Source organism: Chenopodium quinoa, unplaced genomic scaffold (assembly GCF_001683475.1).
Source record: "Chenopodium quinoa cultivar QQ74 unplaced genomic scaffold, ASM168347v1, whole genome shotgun sequence".
Taxonomy (NCBI): domain Eukaryota; kingdom Viridiplantae; phylum Streptophyta; class Magnoliopsida; order Caryophyllales; family Amaranthaceae; genus Chenopodium; species Chenopodium quinoa.
The window spans coordinates 1,276,974-1,295,948 of record NW_018745566.1 but is presented as its reverse complement, the minus strand read 5'-3'; positions in this window follow the sequence as shown (position 1 = coordinate 1,295,948).

Sequence of the window (18,975 nt, the reverse complement as noted above, 5' to 3'; positions counted from 1 at the left end):
CTTTGTCCCAGAACCGATCCAATGGCCCCGTCGCTTGCATCGCACATTAGCTCGAATGGTAGAGACCAATCCGGTCCTCGGACTACGGGGGCGGTGCAAAAGGGCCTTTTTCAACCTGCAAAATGACTCATGACAAGCTTCATAAAATACAAATTCTTTATCCTGTTGCAAGAGAGATGTGAGAGGCTTAGCAATCAAAGAGAAATCTTTGATGAAGCGGCGGTAAAAGCCGGCGTGACCAAGGAAGGACCTCACTTCTCTCACATTTGTGGGAGGAGGAAGCTTCTCGATCACATCAACCTTCGCACCATCGACTTCGATGCCCGCTTGGGAGATTTTATGGCCAAGAACAATGCCGTTTTCCACCATGAAGTGGCATTTCTCCCAATTGAGCACCAAGTTGGCACTCTCACACCTTTCTAAACAACGAGATAAATTCATTAGGCACTGCTCATACGTGCCTCCACCAACGGAAAAATCATCCATAAAAACTTCCATTTCTTCCTCGATCATTTCACTAAAAATTGACATCATGCATCTTTGGAAGGTGGCCGGGGCATTACAAAGACCAAAAGGCATCCTACGGTAAGCAAAAGTTCCGTAGGGACAAGTGAAAGTGGTCTTTTCTTGATCTTTTGGGTCAATTGGGATTTGGAAGAATCCCGAATAACCATCAAGAAAGCAATAAAAAGCATGCTTTGTAAGCCTCTCAAGCATTTGATCGATGAACGGTAATGGAAAATGGTCTTTGGAAGTGTTGGCATTTAATTGGCGGTAATCAATACACATGCGCCAACCCGTAACAAGCCGAGTTGGGACCAATTGTTGCTTATCATTGATCATTACCGTCATACCTACCTTTTTCGGCACTACTTGAACCGGGGATACCCAATCACTATGAGCGATTGGATAGATGATCCCTGCTTCAAGTAGCTTGGAAACTTCCTTTCTCACAACCTCTTGCATGGAAGGATTAAGTTTCCTTTGCCGTTGCCTACACGGCTTAGCACCCTCCTCTAAATCGATCTTATGCATGCATAGGGAGGGGCTTATACCTTTGAGATCATCAAGAGTATAACCCAAAGCCTTCCTATGCATTTTCAAAACATTAAGCAATGAGGAGGTTTGCTCTTCCGTGAGGTTAGCATTGATAATGACCGGAAAAGTATCATTAACATCCAAAAAGACATACCTCAAGCCCGAAGGTAGAGGTTTCAATTCTACCTTCGGAGCTACCTTACCATTGGAGATTTCCTCCTCTTCTACTTGGAAGACTTCATACGGTTGGGGCATCTCTTGGTTGGGGGTTGTCTCTTCTTTCTCATCAAGCATTTCCTCATATAATTGCATCTCCTTTTGATCACCTACCTCATTCTCATTCAACAAAACATTCTCAAGTAGATCATTAGAAGCATGCATATAAGGGTATCTAAACTCATTCAATAAGTTTTCAATTGTATCTATTCTAAAACATTCATTGTCAGAGGAAGGTTGTCTCATCACCTTATTCAAATCAAATTCGATAGAATCATTGTCAACCTTCAAGGTCATCTTGCCTTCTTTGACATCAATAATTGCTTTAGAGGTAGCTAGGAATGGCCTACCCAAGATTATAGGAATTCTTTCATCTTCATCCATTTCAAGAACATAAAAGTCCACCGGAAAAGTGAACTTACCAACTCTAAGGGGTATGTCCTCTACTTTCCCTATAGGCAATTTTGTGGACCTATCTGCTAATTGGAGGGTGATGTTTGTAGGTGAAAGGTTTCCCACATTAAGCTTTTGGTAGACCGAGAAAGGCATTAAACTCACACTAGCACCTAGGTCACACAAAGTTTTCCCCAAATGAACTTCATTGATAGAACAAGGGATGGAAAAACTACCGGGATCTTGCAATTTAGTTGGTAGCTTACTGGAGAGAATAGCACTACAATTTGCAGTTAAGCTAACGGTTTCAACTTCTCTCCTTCCATTCAGGAGGTCTTTTAGGAATTTAGAGTAGTGTGGCATCTCTTTCATAGCATCCATAAAGGGTATAGAAACATGCAAGCTCTTTACTACATCTAAAAATTTTCCAAATTGGACATCAAGCCTAGACCTAGCAAATCTTTGGGGAAAAGGCAACCTCTCATTCCTAGGTTGGAGATTAAGGGGTAAAGATGTTTGATCTTTGGTGCTCTCCTTTTCGAGTTCCTTCTCTTTCTCTTTCTCACCCCTCTCGTTCTTTCCGGCACTTCCCTCTAGAATCTCATTCTCTCTTGATGATTCATCCTCAACCTCAAGTCCTATCCTCACATCGGGACTCTTCTCAACATTTAGTTCACTCTCAAGGATCTTCCCACTTCTAGTAGTAATGGCATACATAGACTTGGGGTTGACACCTTGACTAGGTAAAGAAGAAGATGAAGAAGGGGAGGATGAAGAACTTGGTTGGGCAATTTGAGAGATTTGGGTCTCAAGAATTTTCATGTGTGCCTTGATTTGTTTCTTTTCTTCCTCTTGACTCTTATTATGGTTTTCTTGATTTTTAATGAAATTTTGAAGCATAGCCATCATAGGATCAGGAGGGGCTTCTATTTGGAGGGGTTGAGTAGGGGGAATTTGAGAATGGGGCCTTACTTGGTCAAAACCGGGGGGTCTACTATTTTGTGAGAAAGTAGAAGCATTTTGAGGTCTATTACCCCCGGAACCCTGATTGGAATTAAAACGTTGTTGGTTGTTGGAATAGTGTTGTTGGTTTTGATTCCAATTGGGTCTTTGGTTTGAGTAACTTCTTCCATTGTAATTGGAAGAGTTTCCCCTACCTTGGCCTTGGTTATCATAACCACCACCACTTTGATTCCATTGACTTTGATTCCAACCTTGGTTTTGATTCCAACTACGGTTTGGGTTTTGATTCCAATTTGGTCGCATTCCATTATTTCCCTCACGGGGCACAAAATTCATGGCATTAACATCTTCAACATTATCATCATTTTCATGGGGAGGGGGACCTTCACTTATGGACATACATTGTTGAGAATTATGATCATAGCCTCCACATATATCACAAAACATACAACCAGGAGGCATGGCATTGTAATTAGAGGGAGAAGAAGTAGAAGGATTCATACCATGGCCTCCCTTGGGAGAAGGGGAGGAAGCATTTTGGGAACTTGATTTCATGAACTCCTCCATTTGTTTCGCCATCTTTGCCATTTGGTTGGAAAGATTTGTGATGGCATTGGTTTGCTCGACGGAATGTACCGTTCCTTTGCTAGAAGTGGCTTCCCTCTCACCTTCGTACCAATCCTCATAATTGCGCACAACTTCTTCTATGATACTCTCCACTTCATCTTCCCTTTTGTTCATGATTGGGCCTCCGGCTCCGGCATCAAGGCTAGTCTTACTTTGAGGGGAGAGTCCTCCGTAGAATGTTTGGAGAACTTGCCAATTAGGAATCCCATGGTGTGGGCATTGCCTTTGTAATTCTTTGAATCTCTCCCATGCCTCACAAAGAGACTCTCCACCTCTTTGGCGGAAACTTTGAATCTTTGAGCGAGCCTCGGCGGTTTTCTTGTGATTGTAAAACCTTCCTAGGAACGCCGTAGTTACCTCATTCCAAGTCGTGAGGGAACCGGGAGGAACATCCTTGTTCAACCAATGTTCCGCCGCTCCCATGAGTGAGAACGGAAACATCTTCAATCTTATGTACTCTTGGGACACCCCGTTGATCTTGATAGTGTCACAATACTTGAGAAATTCTTTGAGATGCTCATGGGGATTCTCAAATTTCCCACCGGTAAATTGCCTCTTCTCTATCATTGAAATGAAATTAGGCTTTATCTCGAAATTGTTCGCTTGAGTGGTGGGGGCTAAGATCCCACTTTGTGAGGCATAAGGTTCGGGTGCTCCAAGTTGCTTTAGTGACCTTTGATCACCCATGCTTTGTTGATTATGGTATTGGGCAAATGGGTTGGGAGTTAAACCTGCAAATGAATCACGATCCTCACTAGAAGAGGGTGAAGGAGTAGGAGAGCTACTAACTTCCTCTTGGAAAGGGTTTTCCACACTATCCCTAATTTCCCTCCTCAATTGAGCAAGGGTGCGCTCCAGCTCTGGGTCTATGGGCGCCAAAGGACTAGAACTTCGTTGCCTCCTGCGCATATACAAAGCTAAGTAGAAAGTGAGCACTGACAAGCAAGGAGTAGTAGGAAAATTAAACAAGTGAACTAGTCTCAACGAAGGGATAAACGTACAATGGAAACCGTCTCCCCGGCAACGGCGCCAATTTGACAGGCGGTATTTTAGGTCGTCACTAAGACACCTCTATCAAATGATATTTGTAGTCCTAAACATGCAACTAAAAGAGTATAGAGGCAAGTTAAGGGTCGAACACAGGGAAACGATTAAGCACCGCTATTTATCTCCTAATGTTAATCTAATTCGATCAAGAAGTGTGGTGGGTAAAGTAATGACTAAAGGGGATAGAACAACAATTAAAATAGGTACTAGGGGGAAGGATAAAACGTGCTTTGATTTCAACGTAGTTAGGCATCGGAAAAAAGGTTTACATGTAACCCAAGCGACTCATACAAGGCAATATCAAGAATACTCTCTAATCACCTATCGGGATTAAGAGCCTTCCTAGCTAACATACGCTTACACTATCGTCGTAAGGCATACAAGCTAAGGTCATGCAATAATCAATCACCTAATGACTATTCCTAAATCGCACTATCGTCACGATTTAGTTCACGTCATTCAACCACAACATGCATATGGCCATAAACATGGAGTGACTAATAAGTATAAGCACAAGGAAGATTTAATCACAAATATTCCAAATTAACCTAGCCTAACATACATCAAACTCAAAGTATATCTTCACCAAACCCCTAGCAACAAGAAACTACTCACTAGTCATAACTACAACTACAATCATGCTAAGCAACATTATAACCAATGAAATGGTAAGAAAGACAAAGTTTTTATCAACTAAATTAACAAGAGTAGAAGCTTTAATCATAAAAGCAAGAGACAATAGAGAAATATACCAAAACCTTCATTGAAATCCAAATAAAGAGCCACACATCATTCAATCTTCAATCTCCAAGCTTGACCATACATCAATGTTGCAAAATTACTTCTTCAAAAACTAAAAGTAAAACTAATGTTGATAGACAATGAGAATTACACTAAAAGCTATATGATTGTTCAATACAAAATTTTTCTAAAACAAAGACCTAGAAATTGATATTTTTGAGCTCTCTCCTTGGGTTTCTATGCTAGTTTTTTTTTTATCTTTTCCTCCCCCTTCTTAGCCGTTTTTGCTTTTTTCTTTCTTTTAACTTGGGCTGAAATCGGGATTTGAATCAGCAGCAGAGAGGCGCGCCCGCGCCCAACAGTGGCGCGCCCGCGCGTTAAATGATGGCGCGGCCGCTCCTAGAAATGCGCGCCCGCTCCAAAGAGGGTATTTAATGGTTGATCCCGCTCATCAGCGCGCCCGCGCTCTATAGATGCGCGCCCGCTCCTTTGGTTGCGCACCCGCGCCATTCGTCTGGTTTGGATTTCTTCCTGTTTTGCCCTTATCCCTTCCATCTCTGAATCAACAGCATACGCCTGCAATCATGGAATAGGAAGGCAAGGCGTGATACAACGAAAGGGGAGGGGAGTATAGACTACCTAAACCACATGAATACACATTACGCGCCACAAAGGTAGAATACTCGAAATAGGAGGATCATAGCAAAAACATACTAAAATGAACTGAATTATTACTAAAACTACTAGAAAAGACTATCCTAAGAGCGACATAAATGTCACTCATCAGCGTGTATAGCCCAAGCGCCAGCACTAGGCCAGGCAGCACCCAGCGCCCAGCAGCTCGCAGCAGGCATATGCTGGACGTGCTGGGAAGTGTGTGCTGGTGTGCTAGCTGGCTGCCTACGCAGCTGCCCTTGTGAGTGGCGGTTTAGGAGAGGTACGGACCAAGGCCTCAAGGCTTCCCTTGGGGAGCAAGGCAATGGTCCCCCCATGGGATATGGTCCTCACCTAACCCATTCTCTCCTCTTGCCACTTGTTGCTATGTTATTGCATTTGCTTAATAATTTATTTTGGAATTAAATAAATTAGTGCAATTGCACATGATCCCACACTGATCATAAAATGGGATTCAAGTTCCCATTCTCTATAAATACCCCTAGGTTGGGATTTTGAGAATACACAACTTGAGTAGAACTCGAAAGGTATCTCCAATAGTTAAGAAAGCCTTAAGTTCGTAAAATTCCCTTTTTACTTGATCGGGTCCCGACTAACCTTCGGGACATGGATCGCTCGGGTTGGGGTTCGTGGGTACGAGCTGTTCAGTGTAAGTACTGCGGTTAGAAGTGCGTATCCCCAGAAAGAGATAGGAAGATCGCTAAGACCCAGCATTAGTTGAACCATGTCTAACAAAGTTTGATTTTTCCTCTCGGACACTCCATTCCATTGTGGAGCTCCGGGAGGTGTCAATACTGAGATAATTCCATGTTCTTTCAGATGATCGTCGAATTCGTAGCCTAACTATTCGCCACCTTGATCCGATCGAAGTGCTTTGATTTTCTTGCCTAGCTGATTTTCTACTTCACTTTGAAATTTTATGAATTTTTCAAAATATTCAGATTTGTGCGACATAAGGTAGACATAACCATATCACTAAAGTCGTCTGTGAAAGTGATAAAATAGCGATAACCATTTCCTGCGGTTGTGCTCATTGGTCCACATACATTCGTGTACAAGACTCAATAATTGACTAGCCCTTTCTCCTAACTTGGAGAATGACTGCTTTATCATCTTACCTAGTAAGCATAATTCGCAGTTTTTAAACGACTCTAGGTCAAATGAATCAAGAATTCCTTCAAGAAGGAGATTCTTGATGCTTTGATGTTAATGCGGTCAAGACGAAAATGCCACAAGTAGGTTTTATTTGACTCAATGGTCTTAGCTCTTTTGGTAATATCATCAACATTATAAACCTATTTTTCTAGTGAAAGCACATAAAGACCATTCTCTGAATGTGTCGTACCACCTAAAACATTATCAAGATAAAATGAACAACTATTGTTTTTTATCCGAAATTCAAATCCCTTGGTGTCCACTGCCGAAATTGAAATAATGTTTTTAGTAATGTTTGGAACATGATAATAATCTTCAAGTTCTAAAACAATCCCAGAGGGAAAAGACAAACTAAGTGTCCCAACGGATATGGCTGCAATCCTTGCTCCATTGCTGACTCGGAGTTCCACTTCTCCCTTCACTAGCCTTCTACTCTTCCTTAGTCCCTGAGCATTGGAACAAAGGTGTGAGCCACATCCTTTATCTAATACCCATGATGCTTTGCTAGTAAAGTTAAGGTCTATAACATATATACCTGATTTAGAAGCAACGGTTCTGTTCTTCTTATCCTCCCTGAATTTAAGGCAATCTCGTTTCCAATGTCCCTTCTTTTGCAGTAGAAACATTCGGAATCGGAATAAGAAGAGCCTACCTACTTTTCCTTGTTGCCCTTGGTAGCTTTTGACTTAGGCGGAAATGTATTCTTACCCTTCCCCTTAAAGCCTTTCTTCTTGCCCTAGCGCTTAAATGGCTTCCCCTTCTTGACCAAAAGCATATCATGCTTCCCCTCATTCTTGAGTGTTTGCTCGGCTTGCTTCAACTTTCCATGATGCTTGGTGAGGGTTTTCTCCATGCTTTGCATATTATATTTTATCTTGTACTAATCATAGCCTTTGTGCAGCAAGTAGAGAATAATGTCAATTGCCATCTCGGTTGAGTACCCAGCGTTGAGCCTTTCCATGTTCTCAAAAAATTCGATCATTGTAAGTACATGTGGGCTGACTGACTCTCCTTTCTTCAGCTTGATCTCAAGGATCCGCCTATGGGTCTCAAACCTCTCAGTTTTGGCCTGCTCTAGGAACATATTCTGAAGTTCTAAAATGATCTTAAAAGCCATCTCCTTTCAAAAGAAGGTCTTTTGAGAGACCCGGAGACATTTTGGCCTACATGATGCATTTGACATCCCGATTAGCAGCGTGCCATCGGTTTAGGGAAGCCTGAATGACCTCCTTATAGGAGCGTCAGGCATTTCCTCATCAAGGACGTATTGCTTTTGCTCTTGCATGAGAACTATATGTAAGTTCCTTTGCCAATCAAGGAAGTTTGTCCCATTAAACTTCTGTTTATCGAGAATAGAACGGAGTGAAAATTAGTCGTTGTTGGTATTAGTTGCAGACATTTTTCTACAATTGAAAGAATTTGCAATGAAAAACCATTCATAAAACCAATAATTTGAAATTTAAAGCAAATTTTCAATCTTATTAAGCGTTTTATCCACACATTTAAAATTATCCCTTTTAGGCGAGAATTAAACGATTCCAAGACCCCAAAAATCAAAAATTGATTAAGCATGCTTTGGCTTTTCTTAACAATTAATATTTTAAGGTAAGTAATCCAATTGCTAATAGCTCTAAGCTACTCTTGGTTCGATGAAACGTCGCATCTGCTCTCTTGATGTTTATCTTCATTGCCACAACACCTAAGGACTCCTTACTGATATCGTTGAGTTTAACCAAAACTAACGTGTATATGATGTCGTGCTTTCGCAAGCGCACCAACATACCTCACTTCCCTAGGAAAGTAGTCATGCCTTGCTTTGGCATAGCCCATTACTATTCTCATTAGTTCCTTAAGTGTCATTTTAGAATGACAAATTTAACTCAATATTCTTTAGGACATAGGGTTTCTATGTTGGTTGATTTAAGTGAACTAAACAAATCATTCAAAATTCGAATTACTAAACATGCATCTAACATCGCAATTACATATATAAGCACAATTAAAGATGCATTTGGCAACTAGCCTGACCCCTTGAACTTGAGTCTTCAAATCTTCAAGGGCCTTCATTGCATCCTCTTGGCTTCGTATTCTTATAAACACCGTATTCGAGACATCACCACCAATTATGCAACTACTAGAAAATCTAGGACTAATCTTAAAAATTTAAGTACAAAAATACTTAACAGCACGTAGTCCGTATTTAGATTTACATAAATACAAAACCGGAACGTAGTCCGTATTTACTATCCTAGTGGGCCCCCACTAGTTGCCATTTTGTAAAACCTGCATTAGAATATCTATTCCATTCATCCATTCACTAAAGTGACTAGTCCATGCATTTTACAAATAATTCAAGCAACCATTCAAAACGAGCGCAAAACTAGTTACTAACTTAGGTGGTTAATCCAATTAACCCGCCTAATTAAAACTAGTCAAAGTTGTTATCCGATTATGTGAATTAACGCAATAATAATAGCTCAAAACGGTTAATGAAGCTCTCATTAAATTCCACATCCAACTTAATTAAAATAAATCCAAATAAAATTAATTAAGTCGGTCAACCCAAAATTTTGCCAAATTATTTTGCAAGTGCCAGGAAAAACTGAGGCATAGCCTCGTTTTAATTAAAAACCAAAAACCACAAAATTGCAAAATTAATAGCCCCTTACGGCTAAGTGTCTAGCATCCAAGCCACGAGGCTCGGCTTGCTTGGCACCAAGTCCAGGGCTGCCATGCGTAGGTGCTGCCCCGCACAGCCACTGCTGCGCCAAGCCACCTACTAGTGTCTGACAGTATCGCTGGCGCGTTATGCTGACCCAAGCAGCATGCTTGCAACACACGTAAGTGGTGGCCGCGCAGGCCATTCAGCTGTGCAGGCTCTTGCTACCTAGTAGCCGCATACCGCACCAAACGCAAGCCTACTTCGTACCAAGTTGCTGCACCAAGGGAGATGCCCGCAAACATCAACTAACCAGCACGTCACACACTCTCAGCAGCCACATGCGGGCTGCGTAAGCGCAACCAGCCCAACTGATCGAGAGTTTATGCTTGAGGCTTGTTGCCTCGTTTTACGTGCTAGTGCCTCTGAATTTCTTTCTGAATTTTTGTGTGACACCAAAATTAATTCTAAATTATTTTTAGAACCAATATTGAGCATTATGAAAATAAAACAAGTCCAACGTAATTAAATTCAATTTTAGTGCACAAACCAAAATTAATTCAAGAACCATACTTTAAATTATTTTTGGCTCAACTTGATACTATAAAATTTAAGGCTGAACCAACATAAATTAATAATGAGATTTCACAAAATAGTTGAATAAATAATCATTCATCTAAAAAAAACAATAATACTTCAAGAACAAGTCTGAACATTTAAGATTTAAATCAATTCAAAAATGATTAAAACAAAAAATTACTTCATTGTGGATTTTAGAAAGTTAAGATCCAACCAAATAATCAATTAAAGATTGAATCTTTAACATTTTAAGGGCTTCAAAAATACATTTTCACCATAAACATTCACACTCCAAGCAATTAATTTGCAAAAATGTGAAACTATAGTTTATGTGAAAATAAGAGCTAACAAAATTAAGCACCAATTATGACTTCAAATACATGCTTAATAAGGGTAATCAAACACATAATCCAACAATTGCATGCTATAATTAATCAAGGTTTTAAGATTTAAAATTTTTCGTCAAAAACGAAAAACCCCTTGAAAAACCACTTTTTGGGTGGATTTTGGCTTGTGGAAGGCCATTTTTAATCACTTTAAGGGTAAAAGATGATTTAGAACATCGATTCCACCCAAAATTCACTAATTTTTAGTCAAAATCAGAGTTCGTAAGCCAAAAATAGTATAAATACGATTTTAATCTAATTAAAACGACTCCTAATATAATTAGGAAGCAAAACCAAAAATTTAAATCCATTTTAAATCACCTTAATTAATTTTTAGTTGGAAAAATTAATTGCAAGAGGCTCTTATACCGCTATTAGGATTTGCAGTGCCCGACACCGCGCGGAAACAAAACCTGATAACCGGATTGCATGCATAATAATTACAACATAAATAAAAGCATGCAAAATAAACATAAACATAGGAGAAGAGAGATACGAGAGAGAAAGAATGCTCACCCTTGTAGTGTGCTTTGCTTAACCTTTGAACTCGGATTTGAAAGCTTCAAGTTCCGCAAGTGCGAGAACCTCCAATGGCTGACACCCTCGCTACCGAACCGAACCGAACAAGATCCTATCCCGAAGCTTAGTCGGGGCTAGAATAAAAACAACTTAGAGTTATTAGAATAAAGGTTTTCTCTCTTTGGAGATCCCTTAATGTTGACCAACTCAAGTGCTCATTCCCAATGCCAATTGATTGGTATTTATAGGGAATAGTGCTCAAGAATTCCTATAATCTTTCAAAGTGTGATAGTTGGTAAAGAGGCAAAGTAGAATTTAATTTAATTCTAAAATTAAATTAAAAGGCCAAATGAATCACCAAATGACAAGTGTCAAATGGAGAGCAAGGGGTTAGGTAAGGACCACAAGGGGAGGACTACCTTCCCCTTGCTCCCCAAGCAAACACACAAAACAGCTCCCACGTACTCTCGGCTAATTGCAGCGCGCCAGCTGGCGTGCCCAGCCTTGGGCGCCAAGCCTGCATCACTAGCGGCTTGGCCTCTTGGCTAGGCTTGCCAACTGGTCGCCTGCATTGGCAGCCCGCACCAGCATGCCTCGCATCATTGCGGGCTGTAGGGTGCTGCTGGGTGCTCCTACCGCTAGCCTAGCATGCGTGCTGCTGCTTCCTTGCGCAAGGCCTTGCAAGCATTTGCCGTTGGCCTTGCTTGCGATGGTGTGGGGTTGGCCTTGATGGCCTAGCCTTGCTTGCAAGGCTTGCTCGGCCAACATTCTCGGACATGCGGTGCATGCTGAGCTTGCGGCCGAGCCTTGCCTTGCGGCAAGGGCTTTTGCTTGCCATGTTAGCCTACCTAGCCCTCGATTGGCTAAGCTATTTCGAGGCTAGGATTTTTCCCGCGATGACTTGTCGTTTGGTTAATTCTTCCGTCTTGTCAATTCCTAAATTTGACTCAACTTACGATGTTCGGCTTCGTAGCTCTAAGCTCGGAATCCGATGTCTTTGTTCGTAAAAACTCTATTGATTCATATAATCCTTTGGAATAATTCGTCGCTTCAGTTCAGTTACACGATTGGGTGTACCCGAAGGGTTCAGTCAAGAATAAGATGTAATATTAATTATTCATTAACATTACTTTTCGGAAGCGGCCTCAGCTAGGCATTCCGATCACTTGACCTCACTAAATAATTACCTCTCTAATTAATTCCAAACACTCTATCAGAATGGTACACTTGTTCGAAGGGCACCATTCCTTTCACGCACATCCTCTACTGCCCATTTTCTTTTTTCACGATGACTACATTGGCTAACCACCCCAGTTAATCACATTGCTCGATAAATTTGGCCTCCAGTAGCTTGTCCACTACATTGGCAGAGAAGCTTCGTTTTTTCTACTTGACTGGCCTGACCTCTTCTTTCACATTCAGCATGTAGCCCATGACCTCTGAGTCAATTCGAGGCATTTCATCTGCCAGAAATGCAAAGATGTTTATCTTTCTCCTCAACAGCTCCATGAGATTCACCCTTACTTCAGGTTCAATGTCTTTCCAAATTTTTACTGTCCTGGAGTTGTCTCTCTCTGTGAGCTCAATTACTTCATGCTCACCACTAGCTAATTGTCTGGCTGCTTCTTCTTTTGCAGGCTCAAAGTTTTCTATGGCCAATTTCTGCTAGTCCTTTTCTCTGTGGTATTCCTCTCTTTTTCTCTTTTGGGATTATATTTCACCTACACCCTCTTGCTTCATATTCGAGCTGGGCTACGATTTTATTTCAACTGGCTGTGATGTAGCACTATTGTGCTGTCTTTTAACTTCCTCTGAGCTTGGCGGACCTTCCATCATTGGCTGTGTAAGCCATAACTAGATGATAGGTAGAGACTACCCCTCCAATCATGTGAATGAGCAGCCTTCCCATATTAACATTGTAGGGTGAGGGTGAGTCTATTATTAAGAACTCAGCTCGGAGATCACGTCGCCTGGATCCTTCCCCTACTCGGACTGACAGCTCCATTATGCCCTCTGGTATGAGGCCTTATCCATTGAACCCGATGACTTCATAGCTTACCCTTTCAGGTGCTTTTTGTCAAGTTGCAAGTCCTTGAACGCGCTAATGAAGATTATATTGGTTGAGCTGCCACCATCTATCAATACTCTATCCACTTCCCAGTTTGCAATTCTCACCGTGACTACCATGGGGTCATCATGAGGATAGATTATGCCTTCCTGGTCATACTCGTCAAACACGACTCGTGGTTGCGGTGGTAGTAGCGGCCATCTACGTCTTTCGCTGTAAATTTATTTGCTGAATCTTTGCTCGCAGGTCAGCTCTCGCCCTATTCACCGTTCCACCATGTAATCGTCCACCACTAATGACGTGTACTCTGCCTTTTGGTTTATTGTCTCGGTCCTTTCCTTCACCCTGATCCTTTTGACCCCTTCTGCGGTCATAGCCTGACTTATCCTCCTCTCTTCGTCGGCTGTAGTCAGAGTGTTACTTAAACTGGCTAAGGTATCCACGTCGGACTAAGTCCTCTATGTTATCCTTCAGGTGTGTGCATTCATCAGTAATATGTCCATGGTCCTTGTGAAAGTCACACCACTTGCCAGGATCACGGTTTGCATTCACCATTCTGGGTGGTCTCTACCATTTGTCATCAGCTTTATTCACGCTGAAGATGTGAGACCTTGAATGAGTGAGCGGAGTATACTGCTCGAACTTCCAAGTCGTGTTCTCCGTCTGTGGTCAGTTCTCCTGACTCCTACTGACCTATATACATCCCTTCGACCTTGCTCAGCCTTGCTCGATTGATCCACCTTGGCTAAGTTCTTAGCCCGGGTGACTTCAGCCCGCTTGACGGGGTCATTTGGTGCTCTCCTACTCAACATGGCTCTGCTTTTATGAACTCATGAGCTTTTCCTAGTGCTTCAGCTACCGTCTTGAGACTTTTCCGTCCCATGTATGCTCTAAATGGTGAGCCGGGCAGGAGACCGCTCTGCAGGGCTACTTCCTGGCTCTTATCTAGGATTGTTGTTTCCTCCTTGTTAAATCTAATAATGAAATCTCGTAGGGGTTTTTCCTTCACTTGGACTAATGACATCAGCCTCGGTAGTCATTCGGGTTCGATCTAACAGAGTGACAAAGTGTTCCATGAACATCCTCTTCAACTTGTTTTAGGAGTACACAGATCCTTTCGGGATGGCTCTACACCATTCGGCAGCTAGTCCTTCCAAGGTTGGGGGAAATGCCTTTCACCAGACCGAGTCCGTCATAGTGTACTACACCATGAGGTTTTAAAACGCTGAGACGTGATTCTTAGGTGATGTTGTACCATTGTACTTACAGCTGGGCATCTTGATTTTGTCCATCGGCTCTTCCAGAATCTCCCTGCAAAATGGGGAATCATCCGAAATCACCTAGAGCCGCGCACGCTTTTCCCTATGTTGGCTTGACCCTCGCTCTGAGATCGAAGTCTGCTATGAGTAACTCATACCTTCAGGCTGCCTTTTTCTGCTCCTGCATCTTCTCCCCACTCTTGATTCAGATTGCGAGCTTCCAGCTCTAACACTTTCTTTCTTAACTGGATTAACTCCTTCTGCTCCGAGGTGAGGTTTGGAGATATAAGCTCCTTTGCCACTGGATTTGAAGTAGTAGCTGCTAATGCTGAGCTTGTTACTTTGCCAAAGTTAGTAAGTACCGCCGTCATTGCCGCTAGTTGCTCTTTGCTGCACTTAGAATGGTTTTGGATAATGGCTCGCATATTGACAAGCTGAGATTTCTGCGTTACAGGTGTTTGGTTGATGGGTTCATTATTCGAACCTGTAACTCATTCTGAACTTAAAAGAAGAGCTGGATCCCACCGCATCTATTGGTTTTACCACCGCTTTTGTCATACTAGGTGTTGATCCGATGGGATTGGTTTTCTAGGATACATTTGATTTGGGTTTTTCGGTTGATCCTTTAGGATCTATGGTTATTGATGCTGATTTTTGTGTGTCAGATTAGTCTTAGTGACTTTTGAAACAAGTGTTTGTGTTGCTTCCTTTGCGGCCATGGCGATTAACCAACCGGTCACTGCTCAGTTGGCGAACCCAAGGTTGTGATAAACCTTTCCCCTCCTTCTAGCTCTAGTTGTTTCAGGTATGGATCAAAGGATTCTGAATGGGGCAAGCTGGGTCTAGCTGGTAACCTGCGCAAGGAAACACACGTGACTACCCTCAGGGGTGGCTCGAGGAAACCCTCTCCGATGCTTAAGTTAGAATGTGTTTAGAGAGAGAAAGTGTACTTAGGGAGATAGAGAGAGTGTAGTAACTTGTGTGTCTAACCTCTTTTCCGTTGTACTTGGTCCCTTATTTGTAAGTGTATGATCTCCTTTAGCTAGATTCATACTTGGTCACCCTACGGGCTAACTCTATCGGGCTGGTGAGCCCCTCTAAGTGTTCTTCCAGCGGTGAGTGCGCACCCCGTGAGCGAGGTCGCGAGCCTGGTGATAGCTCAGCAAGAGCTATCCTATACAGTTCTTAAACAAGGCAAAGACAAATAATGTGCCTACAAGCACGACGGAAAGACCATCTTCATCGTCCGCTCGTAGTTGCACATCCACTTGTGAAGCCCTCTCACTTGGTCCTTGAAATAGGAGCATAAATTGAGTCATATTTGGTATCCAATACCTATGAGTTGCTTATACCCAAATGTTTAGGTTATAGTGAAGATACCTGAGGTGGAAGGTGTATTCCCCTTTTCCTCATCTTCTCAGAAGACGTTGCATTCCCTTTTGTAGTGGCCTTGCCCACTACAATAAAAGCATCGCATCTTCGCCTTGTTCTTGAACTCTTTCTTCTTTGCTTTCAATGAAATCTTTTTAGCCCCACGAGAATCTCCCTACGAAGCTCTTAGACAACCTAAATTAATGAGAGATTCTTTTTTTTGGCCGTTAAGTGCATTTTAAATGCATTAAAGCCTGAGTGGAGTGAGCTTAGTACCATGTGATCCGCTCTTTCATCTTCTAGTGGCATACCAAGAAGCTCCATGTCCTTGAAGGGCCTTGTAATTCGAAGCATATGAGGTTGAAGGGGCATGCCGGTTTTGAGCCTAGCATTATAGACTTTGGTCCACACTTGGTACCTCTCTTTTGCTAGACAACCCTCTTCCGGTGGCTTTATCTTCATGTTTGAGAGTGACCTAGTCACATCAAACACAAGTCCATCATAATTACCATTGAGACTCTTGGTGACTCTCACATTGACAATGTCCTCAAGTGCTTGGAGGAACATGTCCGGAAAATAGGAGGAGAACTTTTCCTTCCATTCTTTCGGGATGGAATTAGCCATTAGTCGTGAGACTTTCTTGCAATCAGAAGACCATGCATTATGAGTTTCATCACCCATGATTCCCTTCGAGTAGAAGCTTTCAATGGGAGTATCTAGAATATACTCCATGGAACAGTTACGAAGAGTTTTTTGTAGTTCCTCCTCTCATTCCTTGAAGTTGACTAAATTTAGGCAAAATGCCAACTTCTCCAGGAGTTCTGGGCACATTTTGTTGTTATTGGATTAGTTGCAGATATAATTCAACATTTGAAAGAATTTGTAATGAAAACAATTCATAAAACCAATAAGTTTTAAATTTAAAGCATACATACAAATTTTCAATCTTATTAAGCGTTTTATCCACACATTAAAATTTGTCCCTTTTAGGCGCGAATGAAACGATTCCAAGACCCCAAAAATCAAAAAGTGATTAACCATGCTTTAGCTTGTCTTAACACTTATTATTAAGGTAAGCAATCCAATTGCTAATAGCTCTGAGCTATTCTTGGTTCGATAAAACGTCGCATCTAATGCATCCATGGTGTTTATCTCTATTGCCACGGCATCTACGGACTCCATACCGATATCGTTGAGTTTAACCAAAATCAACTAGTATACCTATTATACCTTACGTTCCTAGGAAATTAGTAATGCCTTGCTTTGGCATAGCCCATTACTATTCTCATTAATTTGGTAAGTGTTATTTTGGAATGGAAAATTTTAACTCAAATTTATAGGGACCTAAGGTTTCTATGTTGGTTGATTTAAGTGAACTAAACTAATCATTCAACATTCGAAATCCTAAACATGCACCTAACATTACAATTATATATAAGCATAAGCGTAAATATATAAAGCATAAATAAAGATGCATTTGACAACTAGCATGACCCCTTGAAATTTGAATCTTCAAATCTTCAAGGGCCTTCATTGCATCTTCTTGGCTTCGTCTTCTTAGAAACGCCGTATTCGAGACATCACCACCAATTATGCAGCTGCTAGAAAAGCTAGGACTAATCTAAATAATTTAAGTACAAAAATACTTAATGGCACGCAGTCTGTATTTAGATTTATAAAAATACAAAACGGAACATAGTCCGTATTTATTATCCTAGTCGGATCCCACTAGTTGCCATTTTGTAAAACATGCATTAGAATTTTTATTCCATTCATCCATTCACTTCTAAAATGAATGGCCCATGCATTTCACAACATAAATCAAGCAACAATGCAAAACACGCGCAAACTAGTAACTTACTTAGGTGGTTAATCCAATTAACGCGCCTAATTAAAACTAGTCAAAGTTAAGTTGTTATTTGATTATGTGAATTAACGCAATAATAATAGCTCAAAATGATTAATGAAGCTCCCACTAAATTCCACATCTATCCAACTTAATTAAAATTAATCCAATTAAAATTAATTAAGCCGGTGTCGTTTTAATTAATTAATCCACTAAATTTCGGAAAAACTAAGGCCCAGTCTCGTTTTAATTAAAAACACAAAATTAAAAAAACCGATGCCAAGTGCCTAGCGTCGAGCCAAAAGTTGGCTAGGCACCAATCATGGCGCGCAAGGGCGGCCGCACGCACGTGGCTTGCGCACCAAGGCTGCCTTGGCACGCGCCACTGCTAGCTGTAGCAGCTGCCCAACAGCTTGGGCTTCAGCATGGTGTGAGTGCTTTCACACTAGCCCAACAACACATGCTAGGTGCTCCCGTGGGCATCCTAGCAACGTCCGCTGCTGGCTGAATGATGCGGAGTCATCCGCCCTGGCCTGCTAGCCCTCCCTGCATTCACGCTTGCTTATAGCCACACGCATGCCCATGCCCGCACCCCTCGGCAGCAACATGCGGGCTGCGCTAGCAGCCCTGTTGTCTGAGGGTTGTGCTTCGAGGTTTGCTTGGGGCCTTTTTGTGCATGCTCATGCTTCGGAATTTAATTCTGATTTTTGTGTGTGATTTTAATATTAATTCTAAATTTATTTTAGAACCAATTTTAAGCAATATTAAAATTAAAACAAGTCCAACTTAATTAAATTCAATTGTAGTGCACAAACCAAAATTAATTCAAGAAATATTCTTTAATTATTTTTGGCTCAAATTGATGCTACAAAAATTGAGGGCTTTTCTCACAAATAATTTAACCAACATAAGTTAACAATGAGATCTGACAAAAAGGTTGGAAAAATAAATAATCATCCAATGAAAAAATTTATCCACACTTACTTATGCACATTTGAATATTTTAATATTCCAATATGAAGAATAATAATATTTCAAGAACAAGTATGAACATTTAAGATTTTAAACAACTTAAAAATGATTAAAACAAAAAATTAGTTCATTATGGATTTTAGTAAGTTAAGATCCAACCAAATAAACAATTAAAGATTGAATCTTTAACATTTTAGGGGCTTCAAAAATACATATTCACCATAAACATTCACACTCCAAGCAATTAATTTGCAAAATTGTGAAATTACAAGTTTATGTGAAATTAGGAGCTCACCAAATTAAGCACCAATTATGACTTCATAAACAGGCTTAATAAGGGTTATAATTGTAGAAAATTAATGGTATAATCAAACACATAATTCAATAATTGCATGCCATAATTAATCAAGTTTTAAAGATTTAAAATTTTTCGTCAAAAACGTAAAACCCCCTCGAAAAAC